This window comes from Poecilia mexicana, unplaced genomic scaffold (assembly GCF_051168715.1).
Source record: "Poecilia mexicana isolate PSO_F unplaced genomic scaffold, ASM5116871v1 scaffold_1, whole genome shotgun sequence".
NCBI lineage: Eukaryota > Metazoa > Chordata > Actinopteri > Cyprinodontiformes > Poeciliidae > Poecilia > Poecilia mexicana.
In genome coordinates, this window is record NW_028263370.1 from 13,290,896 (window position 1) to 13,302,701 (window position 11,806).

At 41.7% G+C, this 11,806-nt stretch overlaps 1 protein-coding gene across 1 annotated transcript in view; it reads right to left on the minus strand.

The window, feature by feature from the left end:
- adgrl3.1 (adhesion G protein-coupled receptor L3.1) overlaps positions 1-10,429 on the minus strand; it is a 161,654-nt gene extending 151,225 nt beyond the window's left edge. The window contains exon 1 of the mRNA XM_014984400.2: positions 9,868-10,429. The gene's annotated coding sequence lies outside the window, so the exon portion shown is untranslated. The remainder of the gene's footprint in view (positions 1-9,867) is intronic.
- Positions 10,430-11,806: the final 1,377 nt, after the last annotated feature.

Here is an 11,806-nt window from a genome sequence, read left to right on the forward strand (position 1 = left end):
AAGCCGTTGTAGCTCTGGCAATGTGCCTAAGATTGTTCTCCTGCTTGAGGGTGAATGTGAACCTCCAACCCCATGACAAGCTTTTTCGCCGCCTCTGGCAGATTTTCTTCCAGAAATGTCCTGTATTTAACTCTGTTATCTTCCCTGTTGCTCGGACAAGCTTTCTACTACAGAAATCCATAGCATAACGCTGCCACCAAATTTTTTTTCAAAAAGAGGCATCATTTGTACAGGGTTTTCTCCTCCATGTGTACCGTTTTTCATGTAGGTCATAAAGCTCAGTTTTTGCCTCCTCTAACCAAAGCCTCTTTTTTCAGGTGTGATTATGAGGCTTGTGGCAAGCTAAGGGGAAATTATTTTGGTTTTCGTCCAACAATCCAACAATCTTGGGATTCCACCACAAAAGCCAGATTTATGGACTACACAATTAATAGTTGTTCTGTCAGCAGAATTTTCCACCTGAGCCGTGTATCGCTGCTCTTTCTTCAGAGTCAGATGGGCCTCGAGGCTGCTTGTCTGATTAATGCTCTTAGGTGTGCGACTGTGTTTTGGTACGTTTGCAGTTGCCCTGTTCATTTTACATTTTCAGATTATGGATTTAGCAGTACTCTTTAAGAGGGCCAATGCTTGGACTCGAATATCTCACCCTGCTTTAAATTTCTCCCCGACCTTTCTGCTGTGCTGCTTGGTTTTTATGATGCTGTCCGTTCTCTAATGGTCTCTAACAAATCTCCGGGGCTTTCACAAAACAGCTGGATTTATGCTGAGATTAAATTCATCGTAGATGGATTCTGTTTACTGATTATATTACCTTATTTTGGGGTATCAAAGTTAAATGGACTGAATATAATTGCATGATTGAGATTGTATTTGTGAAAACATGAATGAAACAAATATAATTTTCCTCCCGCTTCCCAGTTCTGCACTACTTTATCTACCTAGTCAAACCAATGTTGGATATGCATTTTTAACAATTTTATATATCTGTTTGATGTATGACTATTGTCTTGTTTTTCTTCTTTTTTTGAGGGAATTAGAGAGGAGGGATTTGTTTTTTGCTGTCGTATTCTTTTAACGTGTTATTTAGAAGTGTTCTCCTTTTATGATTTTGATGTACTTGCGTTCTGTTTCCAATTTTACTTGATTCCTATAAAGTGTCCGAGTGTCTAGAAAAGTGCTACGCAAATACAATGTACTTTTATTATTATGATTATTATTAATATTATCATTATTATTAGCATTTATGTATTATTTTCTGTTTGACAGACACAATATAAAATTCATCAGGGCAGGCAGATTCAACCATCTGTGCGAGCCGTTTTTACCGTTTACCTTGAGCTTCACCGCCTGATGTTGTTTAAAGATTCGATTACATTGCACTGCTTAACGCTGCAATATCCAGTGAGCAGGAAAACAAGACGGATCACTTTCAGCACCTCACAAATAGCTCGTAACACCTGGCATTAGCGGGCAGTCGAACAGTGAACAACGTGGAAACAGCACAGAAACTACAGACCACTAAAAAGCTGAGGTGGGTTGATTTTAGAGCCCTTAAAAATCCCTACAGAGTTAGAGATTTCACTGTGGAGGGCAGTTCTAATCACAGTCACTCAATGAATGAGTCAGTCCACAGTTGGTTTCTCCCTTTTCCCAATCATAAAGAACTACACTCTGGCCGCATGGTGAAGAGAGCGACATGGATTTCACGCATAAAGAAAGGACGAATGAGTTAAGGGCCATGATGGAAAATGCAGAGGAGTCTGGTTTCTTCTTTAAGAGAGGCGACGGGCAGGAGGACGGATATGTTAACACATGACCAAGTACTTTAGGAGAACGAGGAAGCCAGGCAAGAATCTTGGATTATTATTTTAATATAGGAGAGAGATGTCATCTAGCACAGGAGAGGCCTTTTGAATTAGGTTAAGCTCGGCACTCAAAGGAATCAATCAAAAGGAATCATCATGGCTTTATGAAAAACCACTGAAAGAGCAGTTAAATTCTACAGCTGTGTTTTCATTAAAAACTAATATCATTATGAAAGCAGTTTTCTTTTTACAACCTATGCCTCATGAGTGATGGTTTATTTGTGCAGAGAGCTTGGTTGTCTCTGCGGGCATAATAAACACAACCTAATGTTTATCTAAGAAGCTCTCTGACACAGGCCTTTGGCTTGCCAAGCATAAATTAACTTAATACAAAACTGGATATGATGAAGAACATTTGAATACAAGAGTAACCTGATCATCCACAAAGTGAGTCACCTTCCCCATCTCAAATCCCACCACTGCAAACAGGCAATGTCCTCTACAGTGACCAACCACCGCATCACCACGACAACCATGTCTCTTAAGCACACAGTCTTTATTTTCATCATCTTCATTTTGAAGATAAAAAAAAATCCAAGCTAACAACTGAACCTAACTATAGTCAGGGCCTCTTAAAGCATGTTGCTCCCACCGCTTCAAGATCTGGGTCTACTCCAACACCTAAATGTAGATTTTTCCTAAGCTATCCTGATTCAGGAAGGGTAACATCTAAGGCTCACCCTTGAGGCAGTCGCACAGCAAAGAACTTCCACTAAAGAGCAGCACTTCCACTAAACAAACTGAATTGTATTTTAATGTGGTTTTATGTGATATGTCAACAATATACAGTTTCTGCTGTACGATGAACGAAAATAAATTATCTTATTTGTTTATTTATTGAATTGAGGCAATGTTTTGTACTTTGTAGAGCCGCAATTCCAGCTGCCAATATTTTGGGGTTTTGAACATCTGGAGACTGAGATGTTTGCTCATTTCACTGCAAAACAGCTCAAACCTTCATCAGATTGGATGAAAAATGTCTCCAAGTATCAGCTCGCAAGTCTCTTGCAATTTCCTTTGTCTTAACTTGTCCTGTTTACTGTATTTCAGGCATACTATATAAAGAAGGTTTCCTAGATGTGCCAAGGCAGATTTCCTTTATAGAAAAAAAAGAACATCTCAAGACAGAATCCTAATTGCGTGATTGACTTTATTAAATAAAAGCAACATCTAACATCAAAGTAGGTGGCCACAATGCTATAACAGTGACCTGTGTTTGCATACCTTTCAACCATTTTGATTATTTATGTGATTTCGGGTGGGTGTAGTTGAGTGATATATGTAAAAAGAAGAGAGTACGTGAGCGAGTATGTCACCTGCAGGAGCACAGATGTAAGAGTGTTGAGAATGGTACAATGCCTGCAACGCAGCACCCAAGAGCAGCAACAAACAGGTGGCTCTGATTCTGGAGGGCAGACAAACACAAGGCATGACCACGGGCATCCACACAGAGGTCATCAGTGAAGCACACAGGCAGCAGCCTCTAGGCCAGAGAGGCATGAGACAGAGAGCCCCAAACCCCCCAAACAACCACACGGCCATTTCTTCCTGTGCTAGACAAGCCAGGGACCCAGTCCCTCCAGTAGCCCAGGGCCTTCACTAACCCCAGTCACCAAAATGGCCCATCACCAATGGGAGATCCCACTAATACCCCCCAACATGCCGAGCAAGCACCAGGCCACCATGGCAGCTGGAACTGGCCACATTTCCATCCCACCTGTAGAGCAACCCCTTAGAGGTCAAAAGGAAGGGAAGCTCACTGGAACTCAGCATAGCACTTGTGGTCCACAGTCAGTCCAACACGTCCCCAAGAGTCATAGGCCATCAATGGGACCCCACTACACTGGGACACGGCCCAAGCACCCACACAAAGAACTCCACAACATAGGGAACAGCCCCCTGCTATCCTTTCATGATGTTGGGAGACACCTCCAGGTCTTTCTCTCACCTCCAGTCCCCACCACACCAGCAAAGGTAATGGTGTGATCACCCCACCTCAACACCCCTGAATTTGAGAATGGATTAAAACATGGTTTGTATGGTATAGGATTCCCCACTGATTCCAGTCAGTCAAGTCCCTCTCCAGCCCCAATCAAAACTATACGTGTCTCGAGTGTATTAAAATTGTTTCAAAATGCTGACAGTAAACTTTATTTATTCTTTATTTACTAGGTGATTTTATGTTGAAGAGTCAGACTAAAGAGACTTGAATACAAACAAGCGCTGCTTTTCAGGTTATCTAAAATAATAAAAAATAAAAAAAAATGCTTGAGTTTCTGTTCAGTTTCACATTATGTGTCACTTCGTGTTAATCTATTTTCTAAAATCCTCCCAAAACACAATAATGTTAGTGGTAACAGCATGAAAAAAAACTGTAAAAGTTTAATTTTGCACTTTACTGTAGTTCCTCATGTCAGCCTTGTTAAAATAAATTGAAAGCAGCCAGGAGCCTCCAGACAGCAGGCTGCAGACCCTGGCGAGGACAACAGACTACAACACCCATGCTGACAGAGGCTTCCTTTATGAGATGGACCTGAGGACACAGAGAGCTGCTTACTTTCCTCAGCCCCTTTGTCTTTACAGGCAGATATAGAACACAAAAACACAGCAATGTCAGCATAAGTTCAGCAACCTTAAGCCTATCTCAAGCTCTTATCAGCTGGAGGCGGGAGGTGAAAAGCCCTTAGCTTTAGAGGCAGAATACACTCTAACCTTGAAGGATTAGGTAAGGGTGCAACATTATCTTCCAATAATCTGATAACTGCAAACAGGATGCACAAACACAAAAAGAATGCGTCTGTCCAACTCGTTCAGTCAATGTCAAAGCCAAAGACAGGATGATAATTTGAATAGGTCAAAAATGGTCTTCAGAGTATCAGCGAAAGCACAGAAAATATAAAGGCTAAATGCAGCCTATCACCATCAGGCAGACATTATAAACTCCCACTCCTGGCAAAGTCCCAAAACCCACACAGCTTGCTGAAATGTTGGCTAAGCCCACCTTACTTTAAAAAAAAAAATGCCCGCAATCACTTCCAAAAGAGATAACATTTTGCAATATTTCTAAGGAGTTGTAATCAGAAAGTTCAGTAGACAGCTCCCACACACTTATGAGAAGCTTAATCACCCCAAAAATAATATCCAACTTCTTTCTCATGAATGTGGGCACTGGCAGGAGCCAACGCTGCTGGTAGAGGAGACCTGCTAGCCGGAAGGAGGTGGGCTTGTGCTTTCCCGTGCTGTCAAGCGAGGAGAAGCTGTAAACAAATTATTTGTAGGACAATAGGATAAAAAAAATACGCCATTTATATAACTCACTGCAAAAATAGAGGATACTATCAGTGTTTTTGAAAGATGCTTTTAACTCCTGTATTTATGTAGAATGATAACTGCTACTTGTAACATATTTATGGAGGATGAATGGGTAAGCTAAATATTTAGAAATAGCAACAAAAAAAAGTTTTTTGTTTTTTTTAATTTTCAGTCATAGTTTCTGGGTCACCCGTGAATCTTATACCACCGCCATAAAACCTGGGTCATTTTTTACATCTTCAAAAAGGTTCACATAAGACAAAGATGACCTGAGTAAATGCAAACGGTGTCTCCAAATCTTGATTTCATTAACTGAGAGGGAAAAACTATCCAAGCAAACCTGGCAATATGTTACATCCTGATTTTATTGACCAACAAATAACTTTCACAGAAAGAATAGACATCTAACAATCTGGAAAGGGAAACAAAATAAATTTGAGAGTACAGCAAACTATGCTAAGAGCATCTGTCCATAAATGGAGAAAACTCACACCAGAGCAGAACATTCACATAAGAGGCCAGCGAACCAAAATTACTCCAAGAGCAAATTGTTAACTATTTCAGAAGGTTGCAAAACAACATCTAAAGCACTGCTTCAGTTAACGTCACTGCTGAGGATTTAATACCAGGAAAAAGACGTGGTAAAAATGTGATCCATGCAAGAGTGAAAACCAATACTGACCAAAATTAACACAAATATCTATCTCGCATTACCTTAAAACATTTTGATGATTCCAAGAATTTCTGGAAAATTTTTGACAAGACAAAAATGAAGTGTTTTGGATCCAAATGCATGCAGAAAAATACTAGTACAAAAAAAAGAACAGTGGTGTAGTCAAAGTCTGATTACACCACTTAATTACCGTAGATATGCTACTAATGCTTGAAAACTTTATGTTGTGGCTGAATTACAAATATTGTGCCAACAGTAGTTGGCACAACCAGTTATTAAGCAGGTGGCAGGAACTTTTTTCAAATAAAGCCATGTTGGTTTGAATGGTTTTTTTTTTCCTTTACAATTTAAATTATGTAGAAACTGCATTGTGATCTCAATCTTGAGGTCATTCTTGTCTCAGTCTGTTAAATTAAAATTTGTTTGATGATCTGAAACAAGTGTGATAAAAAAGGGAGAAACTGAGAAAATCTATAAGGGGGAGTGATATATTTTCAAAGCAGTGTGAGAAAGGAATGTGAGCCACTTTTTTGACTGAAAGCTGCAAATTTGCCAACATTTGTTTCTAAATAATTCTTGGTAAATCAAGAGTTTAGGATCTGCGGAGCCACTAAGCTGAACTAACAGCACAAATGCTGAAATGAAATTCTCTCATTACCCCTTGAAAATGCAAATTGACTGTAGTAACAAGCAGTTACAGTTGTAACAAAACTGATTATGTGCCTGCTTGTCTTAATATTCTTGTGTGCATTTCCCAAACGCTGTCTGTCTGAGATGAATCATGTTGCCTGCCAAGGTTTATTTTCATTATCTAGAGGTTTTTGTGTTAGCAGAAGATGTTTAACAGACGATCCCTTGTTCCAATAACGACCTCCTTCCGTTTCACGGGTAGATATTGTTCATGGAATCTTCCAAATCTAAACCAAATGTATTTGCAATATTAACAGCTCTGAACAAAGGAGACTGAGGTCTTCAAGTCAAGCAAAAATGATCTGAATTAGCACAACCGCCGGGCTTCACTCTTTTATTTTTTCTCCTCAACACGGCTCTTTAGCCGTCTCCTGCATCATAACAGAAAAGAAGCAGTGACCTAATTTATGGGAGGACAGACAGACCTACAGTAAGCAGAATGCTTGAAGTCGGCTGCTGCACATCGTATGCTTTCAGGGGCTGAGAAACATTGGTGCCACATGAATTTTGTTACCGAACACGACTCTGGTTGTTCTTTAACAACCCCGCGCTCACACTTGTCTGTTTGACAAACGTCCTGCGGCTGGCTCTTGAGAGGCTATCTGAGCCTGTCAGAAAAGTAAACCATTTAGACAAGATAACACGAAAAACTATTAAAGCTTATCTTTCTCCACTGTTTGAGACAGATTCAGAAATCAGACACACACACACACACACACACACACACACACACACACACACACACACACACACACACAGACATGCATGATGAATAGAGGCAGAATTTGGAAAGAAGTCAATTCAGTCCCTTCCTAAAGTATTGCAAGGCTTGAACTTTTTCACATTTTGTCACTTAGCACAATGTGGTACATTATTACGAAGTGGAAGGTTTGCAGACCCATTTTATTCTGATGCCCTTAAATAAAATCCAGTTCAACTAATTGCCTTGCCCCACAGTCCCCATGAGTCAATACTTTATAACCAAGTTTTTCTGCAATTACATCTAATTAGGCATGAGGTTCCTGCTTATTATCTTATGTGTTTGTCACTATTGGCTTTGCAGACCTACAGACTGAAATGGCTTTCTTCTTTGCAAAATAGCAGAAGCTCAGTAAGATTTGCTTTAGAGCATCTGTGCACATCAATTTCCAAGTCTTGCCACAGATTGTGAATTGTATTAAGGTCTGGACTTTGACTGGGTCATTCTAACATTTGCATATCCTTCAATCTAAACTATCCCAATGTGGCTCTAGTTGTATGTTCAAAGTCTTATGGTGACTCTCCACCCAGTCTCAAGACTTCTGCAGCCTTTACCAGTTTTTCTTCCAGCAATCCCCTGTACTTACCCTCATCTTTATTCCCATCAACTCTAAGATTCCTTACTTTTTGTGATGAAATACCAACCTTCCAGCCTGATGCCACCACAATGTTTTGCAGGAGGGATGATGCATTCAGGGTGAAGTCTGCAGATGGACTGCACTAATATGACTAATATGACTTTATGTTGCATTAGAGGCACCAGTGTGACAGTACTTCCACTGGTAACTTATTTTAGCTAGGGGTGCACAATATATCAGCACTGACATCGGTATTGGGTAATATCAGCAATTTTTTTTTTACATACTGGTATGTTCCCGATATGGACAACTGATATTTATTTTTGTCTTGTTGCGATCTGTTTATGGCCAGGGTTTCCCCCCCAAAGTTGTCAAAACAGTAATAAAATATATGTGTAAAAAAATTGTTATTGACCATTTCAGTGATATTAATATCGCATATCGGCCCAACTTTTCATATCAGTGAATCACTAAATTTCTTCCAGCAATTCTTTACATCATCACATTGCATAATTAAATTTGTGTGTGTTGTGTACTGTAAAATAAAGAAGTTAGAGGAAATGTACATAAATAAAAAATAGATTTGGGGGGAAAAAAAACAAACAATTAAATACTTCGACATTTGAAGTTGAGCAGTGTCAGACGCAAAGCGTCCTGATCCAAATCCATTTATCTACATTCAGCCCGTCTAAAGCTGTAAACATTTCCAAGGAAATATGCCTCTCTTTTAGCCGATATGGTCCAACAGGCACCGTGTAACATGATAAAATGTGACCACTTTCATTTTTGCTCAACAGATTCCTCTGTGGCGTCTTTCTCTGCTGCATTGCCCTGTAAACATATTATCATCCATCCTGCTTCCCCTTGGATAAGATCTCCACAAAGAGTTGGAAAATTTGTTGCTAAGAGCCATTTGGATATTGAGGGTAATGTGATTCAAATAGGCCAGTACACAGCCACCCAAGCAGACTCTCAGACACCAGGGGTGCCTATTGAAGAGGGGAGGGCTTTAAATGGCAGCTATCTGCAATTATTTGTCTGCCAAATCACTGATTAGTCGTCCAGTCAATCATTAGTGAGGAATTAAAACAGGATTAGGCGAGCAATACTTGTTACTCAATATTATCAAAACTAATTCTGAAGCAAGTGACTGGGTTTTTCTTCTCTCTTTTTTTTTCTGCAGGAGTGTGCCACCTTCTGTAATTTACTGTTATACACCAAGGTCATCTGCTAACCTAACCTCCAGATGCCTTCCTATTGTAAATATAATCAGTGTTTTCTTTACACCCGTGAATCCGCATGATTGACTTGTGCTGCCGTGCGCCGGCCTCTTGGATGCCGCTGATCCCAAACACAGTGCCATTATTTTTCTCTCGGATCCTCTGGACTGCGGCTGACAAAAACCCGAGCACGTCCCCGAGCCGTGCGAGCTTTACTGCATTCCCATATCTGAACACGCGAGTGACAGCCGCATAGAATAAGAGAACCCTTAATAAGAGGCGAAGCCTTAGTCTTGCCATCCATCATGCCAGTACATGTGATGTGTAATTGCGCCCTGCAGTGAGGCAGATACATGCGGCTGTACAGCACCAGAATAATAACGCGTACACACGCCGAGGCCGACGGGAGCTGTCACGGGGATAATGTGATTGCATTGATTGGGATCCGGAGAGGTAATGGAGGGATCATCGCTTATTGCTTCGAGTCACATCCGAGCGACGCCCTTACGCAGACGCGATCCCCCGGACAAGCATCCTGTGCGAACCCGTGTTTAACATGTTACCCACCGAGAGGCCAGCTCTGTAAGCGCAATAATCGCAGGCCACATTCCCATAGGCATCCAAGTCAGCGCTGCCGTAGAGCATCTCAGCTCAGATGCACAGGTTGACATGCAGCCAAAGGGGGTCTCAAAGACGCTCACCGCTCATGTCTCCGTAGATCTGCATCATTTGAGAGGGAATGATAAAAAAAAAAAAAAGTGGATTCTTACCCAATCACCAGCAGCAGGGATCTCAGGGCAAATATGTACACATCCAGCACGGAGAAGAGGCGATGTTTCTTAGCAGGCAGCTGGACGCAAATATATCTTCCTAGTCGGTTTGTTTCACTTGATGATCGCTGCTTGGACTCCGACTTGGTGCAAAAAAAAAAAAAGGGGGAGCCCGGACAAGTGTTCCTCCAGGAAGGGATGGGGATAAAGCTATGGCTGCGTGCTTAGGATCCCGATCAGGAAGGAGAAAAAAAAAAAGCTCTACTCCGTCCAAACGCTCTACAAGCCCAGTAGAGAGCTAGAGGAGGACAGAGGCGTATCTCTCTCCTTCGCTCTCTCTCTCTCCTCCTCTATCCGTCTGTCTGTATCCCGGTCCTTCCCTTCTTCCCTCCCCCGTCTCTCTCCTTATGTTCTTAACTGACTTCAGCTGAAGTCCACAGGCGCAACGGAGCAGAGGAGCAGAGGACCGTGGTCAGGAAGCGAGAGCAAGAGAGAGAGGAGGGGACGGGGGGCGGGAGGGTCAGAAATGACAAACCAATTTAGGAGCGCGGCGAATGTTCGGCCGATCAGAGCGCAGCCCCGGCTAGAGGAGCGCTACGTCGCAGGCAGGAAGGCAGGCAAGGAGGGGCGGGCAGCGAAGGGGGCTGGAGGGGCGGGTGGAGGGTTTTGGAGAGAAGGTGATGATTCCTGCCTGGGGGATGCAGGAAGGGAAAAGAGGGAGATATGAAGTGGGGGTTTTGTCTGTCTAGTGGAAAACACGGAACTGGACCCGACACCCAAATCTTTGGACGTAGAGCTCCACCTGCCGTGTGAAAACGCGCAGAGGCTGGCCAAAAAAAAAAAAAAAAGAAGAAGAAAAAAAGTCCTCCGGCGAGAAAGGTGGACGGCAACAACAGCTCCACCTTACAGACCGCGTCACTGGACACCAACGAGTCTCCGTCTGATTTGTTGTTGCTCCTGTTGCTGCTTTGTGGAGAGAGATTGTACTGCCTGTGATCAATCGAAACTTCACTTTTCAACGTTTTGATACATTAAAACTTCGAAAGTTCTTGTCAGTCAAGGAAAGTAAGGTATTTTGAATTTGTATTTATTTATTTATTTATTTACAAATGAAAATCAGATATGCCCAGGTTTCCTGTCCCTGCTGAAGAAACTCATCACCACAGCATGATGCTGCCTCCACCATGTCTCACAGTGAGACATGGTGTGTCCACAAACATCGTTTTGCATGCATGCCAAAAAAGTTGAAACAGCCTTGATCGATTTTTGTATACATTAGTCAGGATGTTATAATCACACAGCACTGAGATCCAGCAAAATTAGGAGTCAGAGTTTCCCCCAGAAAACTTGCTAAGCCCGGTGCTGCTAGGGCAGTCATCCAGCTGGCCGCCCTGTTATTGAGTTAAAAAATGTTTAAAGTTGACAGGAAATTTGAAAATACTACTTGTTATGCATTTTTGGAAGGCTGGAAGATTAATAACTAAACACCAACTACAAAGTCGTAAAAAAGGCAATAATTTAAAAAGAAACTAAGCTAAATTAACATTATTTGACACGGGCACAAGTAAAGCCTGGTGGCCTGCCAGGCTTATAATATGCTGAGGGAAACCCTGGGGGTCGAGTAGTGAGGGACTGGACATTCTGATGATCACAACAGCAAATATGGTTCAATAAGGTTTTGAAACTCAAGGTTTTAGGCAACAACTTTCTTTATAAATGTGAAAATGAACCTAGAGATTGGCTCCACAAATCCAGTTTAGGAATCAAAATGGCGTGAGAGTCATGCCTCAAAACCCACGAGGAAATATGCAACGAGGTGAAAAAGTTGGGTGAAGAGAAGACAATCAAGATTAGCTCTGGAAATGAAAATTTATTTATAAATTCACGTTTGAGGCAGGCCTAATTGAATAAACAAAAGGAAGCTCTGCCTGGAAAGGTC